The sequence below is a fragment of the Mus caroli genome, chromosome 8 (genome assembly GCF_900094665.2).
Source record: "Mus caroli chromosome 8, CAROLI_EIJ_v1.1, whole genome shotgun sequence".
NCBI lineage: Eukaryota > Metazoa > Chordata > Mammalia > Rodentia > Muridae > Mus > Mus caroli.
In genome coordinates this window covers 99104278-99120349 of record NC_034577.1, presented here as the reverse complement: position 1 = coordinate 99120349, position 16072 = coordinate 99104278, and positions in this window count along the sequence as shown.

The window sequence follows — 16072 nt, the reverse complement described above, 5'->3', positions numbered from 1 at the left end:
GGGACCTTGAGAACTGCACCCTGCCTAAGCCCTATGTCAGCCCTAAATGGTCAGAGGCTTGAGCAACTAAGCTGTAAACCTTATCTTTAGCCTCTGTCAAAATAACTGTGGGCAATTTTAGAGCCATGGTGAGCATGAATTCCCATTCCTCCCACTGCACAGGACAGACAGGAGAGAGAGAAAGTGTGGTGGTTGATCATAGTTGTCAAGTTGGGATCAGCTAAAGACCAAGAAGCTAGGCACTCCTAGGAGGAATTTTTTTGATTGGGTGAACCATTTGAGGTGGGAATACCCACACTAAATCTTGGTCATCCCTTCTTGTGGCAGCTCATGTAAAAGGCCAGGGAAGAAGGGTCTTGGGTTTTTTTCTTCACTTGCCCTCACTCTCACTGACAAAGCAATTCCTTGTCTTCTTCTACTGATGGGGCATTCCTACACAATTGTTAAAGTCTACCTCTTCAGGATTCCAATGTAGACTGAAGACCAACTGATACATTCAACCTCTTAGACTGAACAACTACAGAATCTTTGGCCTCTCCATCAAGTGACAGCTATTGTTGGATTAGCTGGACCACAGCCTGCAAGGCTCTTTAAATAAACAATATATGTATCTATTCCTCTAAAGAACTCTGACTAATATACAATAATTTACAGGCTGGTTGTAGGGGGGGCTGATCTTGATGGGAAATCAAAGACACTCTTGTCTCAAATAGACACACACAGGGTGACCTTGGCAAAGGTACTCCTTCTGTTCTTCTGAGATCCCTGAACATCCTGAGTTGAAAGTGCATCTCAAAACCTGGGTCAGGAGAATTCCACAAGACCTCACCACTGGATGAGGATCTGCATGGCAGTTAATAGCTGCCAAGAGAACGAGAATCCGTCATCTCCAGGGATGAGCCTCTGATAGGTTATCCCAAGTGATCAGCTCTACACACATATGTAGAAGTCCAACACTAAATGGACTCGGCAGGCTATATTTGTGTGTGTGTGTGTGTGTGTGTGTGTGTGTATGTGTGTGTGTGTAGTAGTAGTAGTAGTAGTAGTAGAAACATAGAAGTATTGGGGAGGAAAGTATGGGGTAAAACTAATGTAAATATAGGACTCATGTATGAAATTACTGAAATGTTTAATGATAATAATAACCCTCCCTTGCAGCCCTTTCCCTAGGAGTATCCCTGCTCCTCCCCCTCTCCTTCTGCATTTACCTTCCAGGATAACTTTGTGCCTGGCCCTTCCTACATCTTCATTGTTACCAAAAGGTCTAGACTAGCACCAGTGTCAGCCCAGGTGAGACTTTTCTCACTCCCTTTGAAGCAGTCTTTGTGTTATTTTTTTTGTGCCCCACCCCCAAGGATGGGAGCCCAGAATTGGGGCTCTAATCTCCATCCACCATATCACCCTAGACTAGAGCTTTCTCCCCTAAAAGCTCAGGAAACGCATGATAGTTTCAGTTATATTAGGCTTCTGCCAGCCACGACGTTCGAATTTCAAAGGAAAAGCCACCATTCATCTCAAATTCACCATGTTATGACTTTTGTAAAAAAAAAAAAAAAAAAAAAAAAAAAAAGGCCCNAAAACACAATTAATAACACAATTGCATCTTAACTGAGAATTTTCCACTTGGTAGCTTTTCTCAGGTTGGCTGTCCTTGAAAAGACACCTTTTGCTAGCTTTTTTTTTTTTTTAAATTAAAAAAAAAAAAAAACTAAAGGAAGTTTAAATGTTTGACTCTTGGGTGTTCCTGTCCAGTTGAGTTCTGCTATGTATAGATATAGGTCCCCCAAGTAGCAAAGGATCCCTGACTGGCATTTATTTGTAAAGTTTGTGTCTAGAATTTGTAGGGGAATTCAGTTTTAAAAGAAATGAAATAATTGGATTACAGAGCCTGGATGTGGCAAGACACACTATCATAGGATGTGACCACTGGGATTCACATCTCTTGTGGTACCATGTGTGGTGGTTTGAATAGGACTGGCCTCTATAGACTCACATGTTTGAATGATTGGCCCAGAGGGGATGCCACTCTTAGGATGAGTGGCCTTGTTGGAGGAAGTATTTCACTGTGGGGGTGAGCTTTGAGGTCTCCTATGCTCAAGCTATAACCAGTGTGATACACAGTCTCCTCCTGCTGCCTGAGGTTCAAGATGGAAAACTCTCAGCTCTTTCTACAGCACTGTGTCTGCTTGCATACTGCCATGCTTCCCACCTTGACTGTAGTGGACTTAACCTTTGACACTGTAAGCCAGCACCAAATTAAATTGCTATGGTCACAGTGTCCCTTCACAGCAATATAACCCTAAGACACCATGAGACTCCCTTAGTCCTTACTTTACTAAGAATACCTATGGCCGCTCTCCAACATGCATGCATTGAACGAATGAATGAAAGAATGAATGAATGAATTTATTTCAATCCCACAACTGTTAGTTCATGCATTTAGTCTTTTGGAAAATTTATACAGAGCACTCCCAATACATCAGGGGCTGGACTCTATGTAAGGCTACCCATGAAGGGTTTAGCGCCATGCAGAAGGGACCAAGAATAAGCATAAAAAATGTGAAAGTAAACAGGAGACTTTCTTTGAGCACACATTAACAAGGAGGATTTACCAAATCAGATTGGGAAAAGCCTCCATAGGCTAAGGCCTTACTACGCAGAGAGCAAAGCCATAGAGATGACAGAAAGGTAAAGCTCCACAGAGAAGTGACGCAGACATATTGTTGTCCTGGGTTCACCATCTCTGAGATAACATCCATGACAGATGATAGGAACATGGAGTGTCACAAGAAAGCAGTAAGCCGTGGTCCTAAGTAATATGGGTTTGGGACTGGGACCTCAAGAACACTGTCGATTCTGAATAGCTTCTAGACAGGGGGTTGACAAATGAAGGTATCCAAGATAGATTCTGTCCCTGCTTGGGTAGTTGTGCTGGGACAAGGTAGATACCTTCCCTTCCATATCCTCTGGGGTTGCTACCGCATTATGAAAGGGAGGTGAAGAGAGGATTTTAGGAGGGCAAACCTAAAGTCCTCACCGTTGGGTTATCTCCACAGAAGCAGCTGCCCTCTGGTAGAAAGAGAACGAGAGGGATCCATAATTGACAGGACACGAGGGGAAGGAAGCCAGAACCGACTGCTGCCTCCAGAACCTGGGAAAGCATGCCAAGAGTCACAGAAGGGAAAGGAGAGATCATACATCATGCTGGGTAGGTTTGATGGCATCCTAGAAATCCCATGACATGAGAAGCATCCAATCACGGGGGACACGTACGTCCCCACAAGCGATGCTATGCTGGCCTCTCCCAAAATCACTCCCTGGGAAAGAACAACAAGGGAGCTATTGTATAGCCAATGAATAGAAACACTGCACTCTGGCCAACTCAAAAAATATGGGATAAAACAAAACAGAGCCTGGGAGATGTATAGGAGGAGTGCCCCCCCCCCAATTCTCTTATGCCCTGGAAATCTTCAGAAGAAAAGGGGGGGGAAGCAACATGCTGTGTCTCAACTTTATTGTATTGTCTCTTCCAGTGTCTCATCGGGCTGGAGATAATAAAAGCGTACGTTAAACAACACATCTCCTAAGGCTATAAAGCCTGTCTTTTTTTTTTTTTTTTCTGATAGCCTCTGGAACAATGTCACAAAGATGCTTCTCCTCAAAATAACTTCACAATTATTTCACTAGAGGAAAAGGTTGGCTGTGGCAAGCTAGAATCCTGTTGGTACTTAGGGGAGAATCCCCACCCCGAGCCTTGCCAATCCCTGTGATTCATACCTATAGGCTTGGTTCACAGTCCTTATATCTGGGATTCCCTGGCTTGTTACTTAAAGCTTCTGGCCTCCACCTAGATTCGACAAATTGTCAACATCAACAAATTATGCTTGGCTCAAAAACTCTAAATTCAAAGTGTCGGTTTATAAGAAATCAATGCATGTTCTTAACTTCTTGAATCAACTGTCTAACTGTATTTCGCATTCTGTACGGCAAATTTCTCTTAAATGTTGCAAAGCACGCCCTTTTCCTGAATTGGAGCAATATGCAAATGAGCAGCAGCCCCTACAAGTTCAAAGTCAGAAAGCAATTGGTCACGGTCACTGCAGCCAACTGATCTTCCTGCTCCAAGGTCTCCTCCTGCTTCTAAGCACCAAAGAAGACACAAGTAGCCGGCTCAATGTTTAACATTACTCTCAATAGTATAAACTGTTACAAACCAGGCTGGAGAGCCCAAGACTGTAATCCCAGCTGCTCCAGAGACTGAAACAAAACCATGGAAGGCTCAAGAACTCCCTGAACTACAGGAGGATTCAAAGCCAGCCTGGCCAACTTAGAGGGACCCTGTGTCAAAATAAAGTGTTCAAAAAGAGCTGAGGACGTAGCTCTCCAGGGGTGTTCTTGCCTGGCATATGCAAGGCAGAGAATTCAACCCTCTGCACCATGGAAAGAAGAGAGGAAAAGAAACTGAATGTCACATATTTCTTCTTCCCTTTGGACACATTCAAAAGACCCAAGAGAAACCCAGTAAACATTTCCAGAAGCAACCACCAAACATCTACAAAACACTCCAGACCCTCCTGGGCGAGCAACTCCCGGGATATTCACAGCCCTGGAGAAATGGGTCGTATTTTCTATTCTCAAGGCTAAAGGGATTGGAAAAGGGCATCAGAGAAATCACACCATTGATGGTGTGCCTCCCTGAAGGCAAAGCCCTATTTCCCAGCCTGGTACTGACATCCAGAAACAGCAGGCTATGTGTCCACTCCAAAGTCATCACACTTTGGCTGTGGATCCCTACAGGGTTGGAGTGGCCCTGGGGGGGGTTTCTGATGAAAGGTGCTAAATAGATTAGTGCTATCGTTTATTAGAGCATAAGAAACAGATGGGGACGAGGGAAGTGATGGCTGGAAGGAGGTGGCTTGGGAAGACAGAGTATGTGCAGCCCTGGGAGACTCCTCTCCAGGGTGCCCATTAACATTCCCCGGGTGCTGCTATCTCAGCACCCTGCATGGATGCTACAGCCCTTTGCAAATTCATCCCTCCACTTTCTTCCCCTTGTGCACTTCATCTAACACCTAATTATAAAATAATTGGCAACCCCACAAGTTTCTACTATAAAACTATCCCACCAAGAATGACATTTTTTTTCAACTCGATGCTCCCTGCATCTACGGAGTGAGTTGGATGTAGAAGAGGAAACGGGAAGAAGGACATTTGTTTAGAAAAGGGCCTTCCTTGAGGCTCAGGGACAGATATTTTTGACATCTGTTCGAAGCCTACTACTGTAGGGAATAGTTTAGCAATATGGAATGCTACTTGACTTGGGCTCTGCATACACTCCTTGCTTAATAATGCACTGAACAACCAAGGACCCTCCCACATGCCCCTCTCCTCACAGTGCGCATAGCAACCTGAGACCCTCCCCCACCTGCATCAAGCTACATGCATGTCCCACTTCTAACAACAGACTATGATTCATCCTCGCTGAGCCTATGGTGACTTCCTCCCCTCCCCCAATACCACCCCTTTCCATTCAAACATACTACAACACATCCAAGAACAACAGGCAGTCGGCCAGTCTGGCCTACATGGATTTCAGGTGGATTTCAGGTACATACTCAGTGTGTGCATGGTTAAAATCAGATGCATTGTGGGAAAGGACGTGTACAATAGATGCTTCCATGATTAAAACATCCAGAGACCCGCTTGTGGGCCGCCCATAATAGCTCAACTTCTCCTTCTCTAGAACCCCATAACAGGAAGTCCCAAGAAATGACCAGACCCTTGAGTAAGTTATCACTCACTGCCCACTTGCTGGGTATCTTCTCATCTGTGTTGTTGTATCACTTTTCAGTAAAGTGCCCTTGTGGTTCCTCAACCTGTGTGACCTTTATTTCAATTCTTGGACTAAGAGGCCAAGAACGTGGAAACACCTGGTCTAAACACCCCCAGCCAGAGACACGTTTGTTGTCCTCTGCCCAAAGCTGGCCTTCAGGTGTCTGTAGTTTTGTCTGCTTCTGTTGGGTTCTTGAAGTAATTTGTGCTTATTTACTATATCTGGTTATCCTTAACTTACCCACCCCCAACCCAAGTCCTTACAAAGTTCCGGTTTATTTGGGACTATCTGGGAGAAACGAAAACAAGCAAACAAATAATCAAAAAGGTCTATTTCACAAAAAAATCTCTTAACCTATGATGAGCTCAAGTCAATGCGGCGTCAAGACCCTACAGTTATCCATTCCTTAAGATTACACAGCAATGAATAGAGGATTCATCCTCGTTTGCTTTGTATTGCAGTAATCATGACCAAAAGCAACCTGGGGAAGGAAGGATTTATTTGACTTACTTATTGCTAGTCCCTGTCCATCTGTGAGAGAAGCTGAGGCAGGAACTCAGGCAGGGCAGGGACCCGGAGGCAGGGACCTGGGGGCAAGAACTGAAGTGAAGACCATGAACTGATGCTGCTTCCTGGCTTATGGTTGACTGGGCTCTCATTTTTATACACCGCAGGATCACCTGCCCAGTGCTGCGCCATCAACAGGGCCCTCCCACTTTAGTCATTCATCAAGAAAATGTCCCACAGACTTGCCTGCAAGCCAATCTAATGGAGAGATTGTCTCAACTGAGGTTCTCTTCCCAGATGACTCCAGGATGTATCAAGGTGTTAAAAAACAAAAACAAAAAACAAAAAACCTAATCAGCACAGGATTAAAGTGAGCAAAATTCAACTCATTCAGGAATCAGGATGTTTGTTGTTTTTGTCTTTGTTGTTGTTGTTATTTTATGAGACTGGGTGTCACTATGTAGCCCAGGCTATCTCCAAACTCCTCAGGCTCCTGCATGCACCTTCCCTAATCAACTGCTGGCATTGCAGGCACCCACCACCAAGCCCACCAGGAGTTCATTTGCAACTAGAGTCTTCTTATGCTCTTATCGGGTGGGTCATTTTTATTTTACTATTTGTTTATGGGCCAGTATCATACATGCAGCATATAAATGAACAACTAAACGACTAGCCATTTCTTTGAGGACAATTGCTAAGTAGTTCTCATTTTCTTTACAAATTCTCTCCAGACCATAAGTGTTAGAAATTTGGGGTGGCGATTGCAATAAGAAAGGTGGTGTTCAACACGCAGGTTCAACATTCCAGGATCTACGTGAATGTCTAATGCAAAAGTACACATAGAAAAGTCAATGAGCCAGAAACCTTCCTTCTCCAGCGTGGCCATAAGAAGTTCTCAGGAATTGCTCAATTCTATGTGGGCTTGTAGTCATTTGTTCTAGTATTTATTGAAAACCAGTGACAAATTCTTTACAAGGAACAGAAAAGAAACACACAGCCTGGTATCTTTCCAAAGCAACCCAGGGCCTCCAGAAGACAGAACATAAAATTATTCAATGGCCCCCTTACAATGCATACCTACAGCCCATCAAATAACATATTGTGTGATGTATATGGGATTTTAAATAGAAGACAGATAGAAGGATAAGAACATGCAGATGCGTGGATGTGTGCCTATTACTCTCCTCAACCTTCCAAAGGACTATGAAGATTGTGTTCTGCTCTAAAATCAAAAAGAGAAATTGCACAGACACCCGGATGTGCCATGGGATGCAGCCATGCCTTCAACAGAAGGCAGAAGGAAAAACAGAGGGAAGCTCTAGAGAACCCATACTGCCCTCCCACCCCTCCCCCCAGTCAAGGTCAGCCTCTATGGTTGACAGACCTCTGAGTCGGCTATAGAATGTCAGGAGTGGCCTCTCTAGCCCCTTGATGCTGCGCTGTTGTTGACATTCACTATCTGGTGCTTGTCAATCTTAAGACTGACTCCATGTCTGCTCCTTCCTGAGCTTCTGAACAAACAGAGATATAGTAACAGAGCGGGGCCAGATGCCACCTTGGAGGATGAAGAAGGTAAACTGGAAGCACTCGGACTGACTTGTATGACACATTACTTCCCAGATTGGGTGGACCTTGCCCTGAAGCAGGAGAAGATAGCCAGAGCTTCTGGATGGAAGACCATTCCCAAGAGGAAGAAGCACAGAGCTAAGCCTTAGCTATGCTCCTCAGGCTTAATTAACCAAGCACAGAAATGTGTATGCAGTAGGTGACCAGAAGTGACTCTAGCTGACTCCTCCACTGATGGAAGGACGCATCCCCAGTGGAGAAGGTGGCTTCCTCACAGTGAGTTCTGCCACAGTCAGTGATCAGTCAAGTCCTCCTGGGCTGGGTTTTGCAAGACCACAGGTAGACCAAGTAGCGGCTAGATAGAGAGGAACATGGAGAGAAGGCACCCTCAGAAGTAATTGGAAATGCTCTTCTGAGTGTAAAGGCACAAGTCTATGGTGACTTGACACCTACCAAAATCCAAACCAACCACTAGACTCTCATTGGGCTCACTTAGACGGGGCAGGCGAAGCCTTAAGTCAAGGTGTTCCCTATTTGTGTCACATGTGAGGTGCAGAGGTGGGAGTGAGCCAGAGGTCCCTTTATCTTTGAAGGAAGACGAAAGAGAGACGGGAGGGTGAAGGGAGAGCCCTCACTGGGTTAGAGGCAGCCTCCCTTCAGAGCCTGGGAAGCGTTGATTCCCTGCACACTGCAAGTTCACGCTTCCTGCATCCCCTTGAAAGGCTCAAGGCTGGGTTTGACCTCACTTCCTGTGTTATCGCTTTTTCTACTTCCAGCCTAGGAGCAAAATGGAATTGAAAAGGAACATGAAAGAAGACAAAGTGGGCCCGTGGAAATGAAAAGAAATGCACTCCCGGCGCGTGAGAAAGCCAGCAGAGGAGAGGGGAACGGTATTGATCTCAAGTACATGAAAGCCTTCACTCCAAGATGAGAACGGCGGAATGAGCGCACAGCCACAAGGAACTTTCCTTCAGGATAAGGAGTCGTCTGGAGGGTCCCAAAGCAGACTCGGGAGCATGAGTCCCATTCCACATTAAACCCATCTACAGGACAATGCTCAGTGGACTACCGCACGCTTGTGTAGCCCGCAACCTCATGAGACAGCGAGTAACTGGAGCTATCATTTAACATAAGGTCCACAGCAGGAAACATGGAATGAGTGGGTGTAAGCTTAATCAATTCAAAGTGAGATTCTTACATACATACAAAAATGGGTCCATTTGGCAAGTTGGATGGGGGATGGGAGGCGTGGATCTTAAAGCAAGAGAGAGAGAACAAATGGTTTTCAAGTATGCCCATAGCCATCAGTGGAGCTAGTGGCAGATGTTCAAGACACATTCCAGGCCTGGAAGGGGATCTCAATGCTCCATCAGCCTCTTCTCTGATGTGGCCATGAGTCCGTTTAGCCAATGAAATGTGAGGAGTACTGGGTGGTCACATCAATGCAGAAACCTGAACCTTTTCTGTGTTTCATAAATCTACTTTTCTGCCTTTGGGATTATTGAAGCCAGTGTCAAGGCAGAACTTCTAAAGGATCAAAATGAAGACAGATGTTTGTCACCCATGTGGAATGGGTCACATAAGTAGGTACGACTTAGAACATGTTGGGCATCCTTGAAACAATGGGCGGATCTGGCTTCACGTGGCTGATCCAACACCTCCTGATAAAGATTAGCTAGGAAATTCCCTCCCCTGAGGGTCATGTGTTAAACACTAGGTTGCCAACTAATGGGACTTTTGAGATAGACTGGCTCAGGAAAGCATGGATTTTATCAATGGATTCATTGACAGTCACCATGTGAAGGCATCAGGAGATGAGGCAAACCTGAGAACTGAGCTTGCCTGGAAGAAGTAAGTCACTGAAGGCATGCCCTTGCAGATGATGGATAGATCCCAGGCCCTTCCTATCTCTCTGACTCCCAGCTCTGAACTATCACAACCTCTCATTCCTAGGCTTTGCTTCCATACAGGCCAGTAAGCCATGAATCTGGTTAATTCAGGATTGGCATTTCTGAAACAGCAAGTCAAAGTGAATCTTTCCCCTTTAAGTCAATTTTTTCCTCTGGTGTCTGGTGACAGTGACATAAAACCAACGCACTTTCACAAGCCTGAGCTACCAATCACTTTTAATTCTTGGAATGCAATTAATCAAGGCAATGGCACCACGTTTTGCTAGCAAGTTGTAATCTTCCAGTGTCTATGATCCATTCACCACTAAGGAAAAACCTTCGAATTTCAGTAGACTGGATGTCTATAGACAAACACATCAATGCTGTCTTCTTTTCAAACCCATTTACCGTTTCCCAAAGAGCTCTTGTACTACAGTCATTATGGTCCTGCGCCTTCTCAGAAGTCAAGACACATCAACTGAATGACATTTTATTTCCTAACTCATAGAGCTCCTCCTTCAGCAACAGCAGAGAGATGGACTCCTGCCCAATAAAGTACACTAGGGCATGACATGTCCAGTTCTTTAGCACTGACCATTTGATAGTGAATTCTTTCTTATTAAAAGCATTTAAGTGTTGTCAGATTTTACCAGAATTTGATAGATTGTGCATATATTTATAATATTCCAAACTATGCCAGAAAAGCATTATCTTGCTTTTCCCATTTGGGATAGAATCAGTCTTAGCTATAGCCACTATAGATCTTCACATTATTTTGAAGTTTTTAGTGTCTTATTGAAATAAAATAAATTATTTTTGATGTAAGTACATCTTCTATCATTTTATAGACTTTAATAAAAGGACTTACATGGGTACCTCATAGGGAAAATGTCAGCTCAAAAAAAAAAAAAAAAAGCACACACCACCAATTTAACGTATACATTGTAAAAATTGGTTATATACGGTTTGAATAATGTTCTATACTCAAAGAACCCTAATGGGTCTTCACATGCCTTCCAGAGATCTCAAAGACACAGTGAGTTTGAAAAACTTTTGCAAAGTACCAAGTATAAGCTATCGGAGGGATTAGCAGATGTCCCCATAACAGTTCCCTCCTGTTCCAAGTGGGAAAGAGGTTAGGTCCAAACGTCAGCCTCAGGCAAAAGCCATGTGTACTTCTCTAAGAGCTTCCAAGTCGACTCGAGCCATGGGAACCGTAGATAAGGGGTGGATGGGTGTTCTCTGAAGTCCTGGGAACACTAAGAAACATCCTGTGATGTTTCCGTGACCACCGAGGTCAGTTCAAGTCCTGGTCCCTAGGAAAGTCTGAACCTTAGATATCTGAGAAGCAAAACTCAGGTAGGCAGAGGACTGGCCTAGTGTGGTCTTACTATAAAACACTCCCAAAGTTCATGTGCTGAAGGCTTGGTCCCCAACTGGCAGCACTATCAAGAGGTGACAAGATCATGAGGCTGCTAATTACATCATCAATCGGTCTTGGCATAACTGAAGAGGATTTTAGCAGTGAGGCCTAATCAGAAGAGGCAAGGATCTGGGGCTGTGCCTTTAGAAGTTATTCTCTCTCTCTCTCTCTCTCTCTCTCTCTCTCTCTCTCTCTCTCTCTCTCCCTCCCTCCCTCCCCTTCTTGGATTTCTCCCCCACACTCTTCTGCTATGATATCTCTCTCTTGCCCCAGCCAACCACAGACTGAAAGTGTGAGCCTAACCAACTGTTTCCTCCTTGAAGGCATTACTCTCGGGTATTTTATCACAGTCATGGAGAACCAACTAACGGAGCCTCAGAGACAGCTAAGACACTCAACTAGACCAAACCCTTTCCAGGAAGAGAAGAGGAGGGATCGCTAGACAACTGATTCTCCGATCACTGTGTATTTCTCACCTCCCCATGCTGAGCAGGGCAGCTTCACAAAGGCAGGGGAATTGTCAGATTTACATAGACAGTGAGTTGAGACTACACTCTGGAGTCCTTGTATTACGTTTTCAGAACCTTCCTACAGGGCTTGGAGTATATATGGAGTGGACAGGCTGACAGGCAATACTTGCACGCCCTCGCCAAAGGCAATTACAATAAATGAAAAAAGTCAAGTTAACTTGGTAAAATCATCCAATGGGGTCTACCTGTGCATTAGAAGGGAATACAGTTTCTTAAGACTACTGGCCATCACTGTGAGTGTCTTAAGCCATCATTATACATGGTGCACTTGCCCTAACAATACCTGCCGCTACCCAACTATACGTATATGACTTTATAACTACCATTGCATTACCCTAAGTCTAATCTTGGGGGCTGTGGTCCAAGTCAGCATTTGAGACAGATGCTCCATATCGGTCTCAGGTCCTTCCAGCTAGGCTTATTAGCATTTCTCTGTCCCTTGCTTTCCCAATGCCCCACTTCTACAGACCTCAGAGAGCCATCCTCCTAACTCTGTGCCCAAAGATAATACTCTCTCACATTTAGGTCCTATAAGCCAGCTCTCTTGACCAAGCATCTGGATAGAACAGAACTTACTTAATCTTGGTCTCTCCATGCCCTATGCAGAATCAGGCACACAGTAGGTAACCACTATATAAAACTTTATGCTATGACTGGGTTAGAAATGGCATCAAATAACAAGAAGAAGAGCAAAGTCAAGGAAAATAAAAAGTCACCTTTTCTCCAGTTCCCAGAGTCCCTACCACCACAGGACAAAAAAAAAAAGGCAGGGTGCATTTCTTTAGTAGTTCCCAGTTGCTCCTCAGCAAAGAGTCATGTGACTAGTTTATGTTTCACAGTGCCCTGGATATCCACCCAACCTGATTTCACTTTGGTACACAATGAGATTTTCCCAGGACCAATCCCCAGGAATTGGCTGGCTTTTTCTTCAATCACAATAATTTCCTTTGATGGAGAACTGTCTTGTTTTTTGTTTTTTTTTTTTATCATCTGACAAAGGAGTACTTAATGTTCCCTGGGCTCCAGAGTGTTTTGCCTCTAAAGCACATTCAAGGACAGAAGCATTTTGTGTCCTCAGCTTTAAAAACGAGGCCAGCTACGGTCCTTGCCAATCCAGGTTGATTCCTGCACACTCCGAGCAGGATTCGCAACTACCCGCAATGAGTAAAGTCCTCTGTCCTGCAGACTCAAAGCTGGCCTCAATCCAAGACCTTCTTCTCAAAGAGGTAAACTGGCATGATCTTCATTCTTCATCCCAGGAAGTACTCCCCGTGACAGCCATTTTGTTCTTCCAACTGGGATGCAAGAGACTAGATGAAGGCAAATATTCTAGAAGAAAAAGAAAGCCTGCTCTATGTACCCCAGGGAGACAACAGGAGAACAGATTAAGAGACACTAGAAAGCCCCACATGTTCTAACCTCCACTTCCAGGCTAGAGCTCTAACAGATGCTGGGAGACAATGGGACTCAGGTTCAGAGGGAAATGAATGCCAACCAAGAACTTCTGTCTTATAAAACAGTCAAGTGCTACAGCAACTGTGTAAGGGGCCAGCTTTCCTCTCCCACTGCTAAGCTGGGGTAGCCAGAACTCAACCTGGGGACAGGCAAGGTGAGGCAGAAGGTCTCAATTGACCTTTCTAGAATCTTCTTCACTCCTAGATGACAAGCAAAGTATCTATTGGCAGCTTGCTTTTGCCTGTAGAAGGAACCAGAGTCCTGATGGGCTGAGAGGGTAAGGGGAAGGTCTTGACGAGCTTGAGGGCCAGAGAACACAGGGGGGATTTCCTAGATAGAGAATCTGAGAACCAGATCAAAGAGAAATGCTCAGAGTTCGTGCTAGGGAAGAACTAGGGCAGCTGGGAGATTCTTGTCCTGGATAAGAGAAGACAGAAGGAACCAGTCTCAGAGTGGTAAACTCAAGCCCCCGCCAACAGTGGAGCCCCTGGAAATCTCGCAAATCCATAACCACACAAGGCCCCGAGTGTACGACTGAGCAAGCACCTTCTCCTCTGTCACCTGTCACTGTGAGTTCAAATGCCTCACATACACACACCCGGAAGCCTTCTTGGGAAAGAACAAAATCTGGAAGGATAAACTAAGGGAAACCTTCCCAAAGAAACTAGTTTAACTGTTCAACCAAACAAGAACTTTTTTTTCATTGATAACCAGCCAAGTAAGTGTGTGTGTGTGGGGGGGGGGAGCAGGAATCAGATATGTTATGAACAATTTTAAAAGCTTATTTGTTTCACTAAGTATGGTGGCACATCCCTATATTCCAGCACTTGGAAAGCTGAGGCAAGAGGACCACAAGTTTAAACCCAGCTTGGGCTATACCATGAGACCCTGTATCAAAAAAGCAAGAAACACCCTACGTTTCCTTTGCTCATCGTGTGTGCACAGGTGTGGAAGTGTCTCTAGTATTACTCCATAAGGAATGTATATAGAAAACAAGGTTTGTAAAACATTCCATAGTAGAATGGTCTGATGCTGGCTGCCACACAGAGGAGAAGTAGATGAGGGTGATCAGGCCCTTGGTGGGTACCAGGCTCTGCAAATAGAAAGAGAGGACTCTCCTAGTGGGGTAGAGTGAATTGCAGGGGTGGGATAGAGATGGGGAAAGCAGCTACTCTCGCTACAGATTGAGGATCCCTCATTCAAAATGTTTGGGACCAAAACAGCTCAAATTTGAACAGTTTGGCATATTTTGTGTATATTTGCATGTACATAGGGAAATACCTTGGGGCCAATAATCAAATCTAAGCGTGACATTTATTTACTTTCCCACGAATAATCCTTTTACCTGTCACCTGTTCGTAAATATATTCATTATTTTTAATAACTTCCTACATGAAACCAAGTTTCCTGGTATTGAATTTGCATCTGGGGCATTATATAAGTACTCAAAAAGTTGTAGACAGAGGGAATGCTCAATGTATAGTAGGAAGATAGACGATTTGAGCCTTTTCCCCTTTAGTGCTAAGGGCTGGGTGTGTAGGCAGATGGGTGAATTACTTTCATATCATGCAGAAAGCCCTGGGTCAGTACCCAGTACTCAATAAACTGGGCACAGTGGCATAGACCTGTGATCTCAGCACTTGGAGGTGGTGCAGGAGAATTCAGAGCCAAGTTATCCTTGGCTCCGTAGTGACTCTGAGGCCAGTCTGGGTGACATGAGACCCTATTTCAAAACAAAGCGACACAAACCCCTGCCCTGCTTTAATTCCACATCCCTAGCATACCTACATCATTCTTTTGTGGAAGGTAGAAATCACAGATAGAGTCAGGCTATTAGCACAATGTTCCTACAATCCAAAGGAAGCCCCTAACCTTCAATCCACTGCCTTTTTCCTGCCCTAGCTCTTAGGGCCCAAGAAAGGCATGACCCGCCAAACGAGAATTAGGCTTTTTGTGACATCTATGTTTCTAATTCTGTGCCAATGGAGCCCCAACCTTACATCACAGCGCTCCACTCTTCTACTCTCGGACAGGTCTTCAGCAACACAATGTGTATAAAAGGAAAGACAGCCTGACAGAGCGCGTGTTTCTCCCACCGTTATTTGGATTTCCTTCTTTTGTTTTTTGCAGAATTTGTCTAGAATAGGTGTCAATTTACTTTGTAAACATTGCGCTTAATTGTTGGCGAGATTGCAAAATAACCTGGCAAAGACTGGAGTCGGTTTAGACAAGAACAAATCATTTGAATATGGCAGTGAGCGGGGCACTGAGAACAAAGCCCAGAGTTTTATTTAAGGAATAACTCAATCACGCTGAGCGAAAGACAATACCAGGGCTCCTTCTGTGTGCAGAGCTGAAAAGCCCAAAGTTTCTCTGTTTTAAGATATGTGAAGATATTCAGTACAAAGGGCCCAGTTTCAAAAAAAAAAAATCCCTGAAAGAAGCAAAGAAAAACTGCCGTGGTTTCACAAAGAAACAAAGCCTTTGCTACCAACAAGGAATGAAATCCTATGAAACCTGGTCCTCCAAGATGCCAAGGTCAGGTTGCGCAGCTTTCCACAAAATGGGGCAACTGATACAGAAGTGTTATCTGGCTATATCTTAATGTACAGTACAGCCCATCAAACACATCAGATGTAGCGAACCAGGAAATACTGAAAGCATACAATCACAGCTGAGGAAAAGATGGTGTTCCTAGGGCTGGAACCACTGCCCCCACAGCTGAAGAGCTGACCCCAGGGCTAAGAGCACAGGCTCCTCTTGCAGAGTATCTGGGTTCAATTCCCAGCACCCATGTGGTGGCTCACAACTGGAACTCCAGTTCCGGGGGATCTGATGCCCTCTTCTGACCTCCAAGGATCCTCCTGCA